This window comes from Amblyomma americanum, chromosome 8 (assembly GCF_052857255.1).
Source record: "Amblyomma americanum isolate KBUSLIRL-KWMA chromosome 8, ASM5285725v1, whole genome shotgun sequence".
Lineage (NCBI taxonomy): Eukaryota > Metazoa > Arthropoda > Arachnida > Ixodida > Ixodidae > Amblyomma > Amblyomma americanum.
Genome location: NC_135504.1, coordinates 111,959,798 through 111,968,730, shown reverse-complemented (window position 1 = coordinate 111,968,730; position 8,933 = coordinate 111,959,798).

Here is an 8,933-nt window from a genome sequence, read left to right as displayed (position 1 = left end):
AGCTCTTCCCACTGATTTATTCTTCCATCTTTTCTGAATTATTATTAACATGCCGACATTTTCAAGTGAGATATTCAGCGGTAACATGTATTGCTTTATAATTTTATAAGCAGTGGATGGGAGGTGAGGTTAAAAGAAACGTAATCAAGTCTGCTCAAATGACAATTATCCGAGGCCACAAAAATGAGATTAAACAAATCAACCTTTACTCGTGTTCTGAGTAGCGCACACCACTCCTTCACAAGTTCTGAAGAAAAATTCTTTCAGAGGATGTTTGGTTTTTCGAACGAGAAAGCAAGTTGTCGAGAAAGACATCGTTCGAGCGAGCCGAAAAAACTAAACTGGCGGGTATTGACTTTTTCGAAGATTTAGCACTATTATAGGGCTCTACAGAAACTCCATGTACTTTCAGACGTCATATGCAATGTGCTCAACTACACGACAAGAGGCCAGTTAAAACCCGCACATCTGCGCAGGATATTTGGTTTCCAAGATGATGTAGTTTAATGAACACCCGGTGTGGATAGGTCACGAATATAAAAAGAGGGATTTTTTTTTTATTCCAGCAGAGCAAATACAGCATCTGCTGCAGGGGCAGAGGCTAAAGGCTGTGGAGCGTGACGAAGTCCTCTTTCCCTCTGCAGTCGACAGAAGTGCAGTCATACTAGCACAGAAACAAAAAAAATGTGTATGAGCAAAATCAAAAGAAAACACAACACTAAAACTATACACCACAATAGCAATATTCACAACGAAAATGAAGCGATAATAAACAGTGATTTTTTTCTGTACAACTATACAATGGGTTGCTACACCCTTATAATAATATGAAAACTATATACCCAGGAACAGGATTGAAGACAAAACTAGATTAAATACCAGGATACAATACAAGGATATTTTTTTGCGGACACATGCCCATGGTAGCATTCAATCCCCGTACAGAACATCGGTTGTTATTAAGACATTTTATTGTGCTTTTTGAAACTGCCTTCACTAGTTCGGAAATTTACTGTATCTTCTAATTTATTACGAATAACATCCATTGGTATGCGACTGTTTGTTTAGCACAGTTCGTTCTTGTTCTCCACGTGCGTCTTTTATTATGTCTGAATGGATAGACAGAATTTTCTTTCCTGTCACAGATGTACAGTTTTCGAAGCTTTATGAACTGCTGTAGTTTGTTAGTAGAAGAGTTCGTTCGCACTCAACATTTTATTCTTTAAAAACAAAGGAGAAGTTCCTAGATGTGGCAAGGCCTATAATATTTTCATACCAATGCAATATTTTCTTCTGTAGTATTATAAGTTTATTGTATTTAGTGTTTGTTATGGTTCCCCACTGCACCATCCCATAGAAGAGTTTTGAATAGAACAGTGTGTTATACAGGAGTTTCCTTGTCCATAGGGGGCTATATGTGCTACTTTGCATAAACCAACGGTTTGTGCCAGTTCAGTAAATAAATGGTTCACATGTGGCGTCCATGAAAATTCTTCTTGGAACCATACGCCTAGCAATTATTATTCTTTAACCGGAGAAAGGCATTGCTCATCAACCTTCAATGTTATTGTACTCTGTAATGGTTTATTAACAGGGTGATATACCATACAGGGTGCCTTTTTTAAATTCAGTTCCAGCCTATTTACCTTGAGACACCTGGACAGGTACATCAGGTAGTTGTTCACTTTGGTTTCGAATAGTGATAAATCACGCAATGTGAAAAAATGTTAGTATTATCTGCATACATAATGACTTCTGGTGATTCGGGTATTTTTACATTATCATTGATATACGTTAGGAAGAACAGCGGTCCTAATATAGATCTCTGTGGAACACCTTGAGTTAGTTTTAGTTGTGATGAACTCGAGCCTCTTATGCGTACGATCTGATATCGATCATAAAGATAAGAAAAGTTGGAGGGTAATACCACGTACACCATACGTAGATAATTTCTTTAGTAAGATGCTATACTGGATAGAATCAAAGGCCTTTTTGATATCCAAAAAGAGCCCTACTGTGTATTTTCTGTCTATGTTAGGAATTATTCTATCCTTAATGTAAAATATAGCTTGCTCTGTAGACTTTCCTTTTATAGGAAGGGGATGAATGAGAGGGGAGCACAGGAGGCGCTTTCTCCCGCGAGTGCCCCCCACCGCTGGGTCCCAGCCCTCCTCTCTTCGTAGTGGCGTTCGTAGAAAGACGAAGAAGTTTCGAGCCCTCTCGCCTAAAGCAGTAATTGAATAAATTTGCTGTGGAAACAAATTGTCGCCTAATATGATGATAAGCATTGGTTGACATTGTGTAAACAGCATGAAATTGTCTTACGACCAACCTCGTGCGCAAATATTTTAGTGTAAAAAAAGTTACACTCCAAAAACTGAACTATCACATATTTATGTTTACAACTGTATTCTTCCAGCGTCTTCTATCTCGGCTTGTGTTCACCATGTCAATAAGATTATAAGGGATCTTTATAAGGGGTCAGTTTCTTTCACTTTCTCCAGCCCGTATCTTCAGCAGTGCAGGCCAGAGCAAGAGACGATAGTCCCTTTAGACAAGGCCGCAGCCTTTCACACTGCTTCACAAACAAAAGAAAAATTGTAGGGGACAGTTAAGTTCCGCCTTAATCCCGCCTTATCCTATAACAGGTATACGGCTTGAAAAGTACTTAGATCCTCCTGATTATGTCTCTTAACGACGAGACTATGTGAACAAAAAAAAAATAGGCTGCAAAACTGCATCATATCAATTGCCATTTTTTTTCCCAGAATCATTTCACACTGGAGCCAGTTACCCCTCGATGTCGCCACTAACACTGTAAATGATCGCTCTTTTTTTTTCGTTGCTTGTATTAGACGTATGTGCGTCAAGCGAATATGCCAAAATGGATTTTTGTTCTCTTGAATTCAAGGGATGTTTCTTTCATTGCTGCGCCCTTTGATGTGTATTTGTGTTTACGCCAGAAATATTTTCTATTTTTTGTCAGTCGTTCTTGCAATGTTCTCTTCTTTATGTACCTTATCACAATGTTGTGTCATGAAAATTTACCTGCATTTTCATAATTATTTTGTACTATACTCCCCCACACTGTAATGCCCTTTGTGGCTCTGTGGGTAAAGTGATAAATAAATAAATAAACAAAAAAATAAATATGTACGTAAATGAATAAATAAAAGGTATGACGTGATAGCTTTAGTGGGTTAAGGCCCATATACGCGGAACTGGCCATTCTCGGCTTTACATTGATAGAGTCCTGGGAGTCCTCATAGCACCGCTGACGCAGTGGTGCAGTAGTTAAGGGATGGACCTGTGATGGTAGGTGGCGCTTGTGTGGCACAGGTTGCTCCTGCTCGGCAACTTCTCGCGAACAGTCATTAAAGGTGCCCTGCCATGTATATCAAGCATGAGGTCTTTATTCTTTGTATGCAAAGAGATATAGCGACGCCTGAGCATCCAAAAGAGGTAACCAAAGTTCTAATATATTGTCAAGACCTGCTTGTTTGCTCCTGCTTTCCCCTGTACTCGCCACCGGCCTCTACGTCAAGCCGTGGCAATATCACAGTTGATGTAGGGGCTGTAGAGAGGCATGTATTGTTGGCTGCATTGCCAGTGGTCAGCCAGGAGGTGCACGATGCGCCTTGCGCTGATCCCGCTTTAGGGGTGGTCAATGCAGTTTTAGATTCGCTGAAGCATGGGTCAGCACCCAGGCCATAATCGGCTCTGTGCAGAATTGGTACGTCCTTCGCTGACCAGTGTCCTTCGCCAGTGCTTTGAGCATTCAGATTTACCTGCCAGTTTTTGGAGAGGGCGAATAATTTTGCTGCCAAAACATGATCCCACGAGTCGTCTCGTCCAGAACAGTGGAGGTATATCAGGGTTTTGAACGTCGATTAATAGGCTATTTCAGCCATTGTGGTCCGAAGTTTGACGGGTCTGATGGCCTCCCTCATTAATTGTCATCAAGTGTGCTCTGTCCCTGGCTGGGCAATGTATATCTTGTATATCACACGCGACATTATTGACTGCACGCAGAGGCATTTTGATAGAGGTATACTTGTTTCTTTAGACAAAGAAAAGGCTTTCGATCATCTGGAGTATGGCTACATATTCGGTGTTCTGGAAGCTTTTCAGTTTCAGAAGGATTTTGAATGTTTGATTAAAAACAAGTACAAAGGCTTTCAAAGCACACTGGCGATGTACGTGTGGGAAAGTGCCCCTATTCCTGTAGCACGTGATGTCCGACAAAGTTGGCCCCTCTCACCACTTCTGCTCGCTCTCTGCTTTGAGCCTTTTCATTTTTAATGCCACCATTAGAGACCAGGGCATCCGTGCATGGTGACCCTCTGCCCGGTTGTCAGGAGCTGCGAGTAACAGCTTACTCAGACCAAAGCACAATGTATCTGTGTGACGAAGCGAGTTTTCAACGTTGCCTTCATCCTTTTGACTGTGCACATTGACAGCATCTGCATCCTGGACGTTGATTACGAGACACGTGGGGTAGCAGCTTCGATGTGGACTTCGGTTCTTGACGAGGTGCTGCCCGAAGGAACGCGACCGTCATTTCGTTGTTCCCCCCGCCCTGAAATTGTGCACGTAGTCGGGCTTAAGGTCTGGTACGCGCGATGATCGCCTGCATTTCCCACTGCATTTTACATTGGCCAGCAGGATTTGCTGGCAGCGTCTGTGTTTTTCCTCCACGTGTTTCTGATCTCGGGTTAGCATCGGGACGATGCTTCTTTATAGGGGGAGGTAGTGTAGCGACTGGAAGAGAAAGACGAGGCGCAATCACCGCGCGCCGACGACGACGCTGCTGCTGCCTTTGTACCTGCCTGCTAGGTGAATAGCCACCCGATTCTTGGCCGATCCCCCAGTGTGAGCATGTGACATCTTTTGATAGGCTAACAACAACAACCTGCCTGCTTGTGTGCTTCCGCTTTCACCTGTGCTTGCCGCCGACCTCTATGTCACGCCGAGAAAATAAAGTATTTTAATATTGTCCAGAAATGCACGTACCGAGCAGATGGTGGCTACCCGCCGCGGTGGCTCAATGTTTAGGTGCTCAGTTTGTGAGCCGAAGTTCCCGGGTTCGAACCCTGCCGCGGAGGCCGCGTTTCGATGAAGAACAAACGAAAAAGGAGGCCGTGTGCTGTGCGATGTCAGTGCATGTTAAAAATCCCCAGCTAGTCTAAGTTATTCTGAAGCCCTCCACTACGACACCTCTTCCTTTCTTCTTTCACTCTTCTTTGTCCCATTCTTTACGGCGTGGTTCAAGCGTCCAACGCGATGTGAGACAGATGTTGTTGTTGTTATTAGCCTATCAAAAGATGGCACATACCCACACTGGGGGAGCGGCCAAGAATCGGGTGGCTATTCACCTGAACGCAGTTAACAAAAAGGAAAAGCACGTGGGAGCGCAACACCGGTGAATTTTTCGTCATGAACAAAAAAGAGATGAGTGTTTTGATTTTAAAATTTTAAGAATAATAATAAAGAGAGGGATTAAATAATAATGATTTTGTCAAAATGTAATAATTGATAGAAAAGAAAAGGTTGGAACACTTAGCATTAATTATCTTTTTGTTTATTTCTGCGAATCCGATGTGCATTTCTTTGATGAACTCTCTGTTATGGAATGCCCGTAAGGGCTGTCAGGATTCCGCAAATAAATAAATGCCGTAAAACAGCATTGTACAGTTGCTGGTTATGCCCCACAAGTTTTTTCAACGCAATCCAGCTTGTCGGCGGACCTCATGCTGACATCGTTGATGTTGCATTTCACGTTGCGGAACGCATAGATAAACGCGGTTAGGCCACAGATGCTGTAGCCGTAGGCATCATTGATAAACAGCATAAGGAAGGCGACTGTACACATACGTACAAAGCTGCTCTCTCGAGGGCATGAACTCTATACACTGGTCTCCACTCTCTGGTGAAGGCCAACTTGGGCACCAAATTCAAAACACAGGTCCTAACCCAAACATTGCGCGATGCAAAGGATAAATTCAGGCGAAGCGGTTGACGTGACCACTGAAAGCGGCTGTGATGCATGGCGTCATTTATATGTTAATCGTTCCGCGAACTGCTGACTTGTCGTACCCTGAATGTAAGCGCCTATATAAATTAATGTTGTTATAGACTAAACCATGCGCATCCTTGTAACATTACACGGGTACGCCGTTACCTTTAGACAAGACTACACGAGAATTGTTGCTGCAGTAGTGGTGTAGATGCCTTTCTGTCCTTAAGTGTGGAACTTCTTTTGAGCGCCGCTCAATGTAGAATATAATGCCCTCCGGAATATACTACAACGCTGCATGCGGGAAGGAGTTGGAAAAACCCTGGCTTTTGGACTTTCGGCAGTTTATAGAAGAGCATTTGTGATCTAATATCCTTTTAATGCCGGATCCTTAAAACCGAAAGGAAGTTTTTTTAAAAAAAGAATGAATTTTCTCTGTGTAACGCTAACGAACCATATATATGCAACATCTATTAGTTGATTCGCGGGACTTAAAAACCGCGCAGGAAAAATGATAATACCATTTGAATTCTCAAGGGATATCGTCTATAGCATAGGTCGTGCTATATTATTTGCTGAAAGAACAATAGATCATTTGTTGCTCGCGTATATGTAAACCGTACTTACCTATGGAGCACAAAAGTGGAGGATAATGAAAAGAGTTCAAATTAAATTGAGTACCGTGCACCCAGGTACAAAAATTAAAATGCTAGATGTAACGTTAAGAGACAGGAGGAGGGCAGAGTGGGTGAGGGAACAAACTCGTGTTAATGACATCCTAGTCGAAATCAAGAGGAAAAAATGGACGTGAGTGGCGGCATGTAATGCGAAGGCAAGATAACCGCTGGTCCTCAGGAGTAGCGGAATGAATTCCAAGAGACGGCAGTCGTAGCAGCCGGCAGCAGAAAGTTATGTTGGCGGATGAGATTAAGTAGTTTGTGGCGGTACGGTGGCCGCAGCTGCTCAGGACAGGGTTATTTGAAGAGAGACATGGGAGAGACCTTTGTCCTGCGGTGGGCGTAGGCAGGCTGATCATGATTATGATGTAAAATAAGCTTATTGGTGTAGTGTTTCGTCTAAATTAGTTGAAGTGCGAGATATTCTCGGGCTAAGCTTCATTCATTTTCGGGCAGCCGGAGCACAAGCCCGGTGAGGCGGCCCCTCGGGAACAAACACGTACATTCCTCAAGGCAGGGTTCGTGTATTGGGACCCCTCCTTCTAAACAGAAAAATGGCAATGGCCGCTCAAGCAACAACGATAAGCACACCTTCCTCCTGCTTTATATTCCAGATTCCTTGGTCTCCCAAGGCCTCCCATAGTGACTAATCGAGAATGTTTTTTTATCACGCTTTTGATATGACATAAACATTGTCATGGAGCAGGTGGAATAGGCGATAACAAATGCAGTGCTTAAGTAGAATAAAGATGAAGTTTAACGGATGGGATGAGAGCGCAAAGATCAGTAACACGTACTTAAGCCTAGAAGATGCTGTTCATGGGTGGTTAGATATTCGAAAAAACACGTTATTGCTGTTCCATTAAGTGAATAGCAGTAGTCACGGGCTACTTGACACACTACGCTGAAATAGGCGCACTTACGTGAGGAACAGTCGCAAAGATTGCAAATTTCTTCAAGCCCAACATTTTCCTACCAACAAACGACACATCATTCATCTTTATTGACCTTAGCACGGCGTTGACAGCCGAAATCATCGAGTCGTTTCCAACGACAGCCGCACAGATGACGGAACATTACCATGCCAAGGCACTCAAATACCGGGCATGATTTCAATGTAACGTACGCCGACGCCGAGCACAAAGCATAGGATGAGGGCTGACGTGCATCTCCCTCGCTTATAATAAAGCGGTACACAAAATGTCCGGCTTCGTTCAGTGTTTTCTTCTTTGCGGCAGAAGGACAGGGATGATGCTAAACACAGTGCTTGCTGCCTCGCAGTGATGCCCAGCTCATACTGAACACAGGACACTAAGTCAAAAAAGCGCGACAAGCCTGTCATATGGACAGCTTGCACATCATGGAGGAGCATATCGTAGGTAGAGGTCGAAGAGAAAGACACCACTAGCGATCAGGGAACAACAATCCGCCGCGAATACCCCGCCTTGGGTATGTTCTATTAAGCCTGAGGTACTCATCACCATTGTTATCAGCAAAAATCCGCAGATGCTAGACGCTATAAACTGCGGCCGCATGTTATAGTCAGGCGACCAGTTGTGGGTGTAGACTCAGGTAAGTTGCGAAGGTTTGTTTGAAAAATTACTGCCCGTACTTCGTACAATATAAATTCCTCCACCGTCTCGGCATCGCATTGAAAATGTACTATACATGCGGCATGCCTGTACATTTTGTGGTTTAGGTGCGCACCTGTCTGCACACTTGCTAAAATAGGAAAATCAAGAAATTAAATAAATGCAATGAATAATTACTCACACAGCTGCCTGCGCTACAGAATCTAAACAGTTCGTGAAAAGTTAAAAATGTTATGGTTGCTTGTTATTTTTGTTGTGTCAAAATCTATGAAAGATTTCGAACGAAACTTTCCTTCCAATTAAGAGAAATAATGACAAACTGTAAAGCCTCGCAATAAAAATGGGGCAGCTGTGCACAGACGTTCTGTCGGATACATAGTGACGCCACAAGGGCAAGCGTCATTCAGTTCTGCGGCCTGAGCACCAAGTTATGACGTACAAGGATAGTGAAAACTTCCCAGGCCACAGGGTCTCCTTTTCAGCGGCATATCCTGTCAGTTAAGAGGGCAATAAAGCTATCAAGTTTCTCAGAGGTAATAATGGTATTATCCTCATAGACATTTTGGACTTCGGAGCTGTCGTAACTGCAAGACCATAGTGCCTGTAAGCAGACCCTGTAGCCTGGAACCTTTTGACCGACCCTGTTCT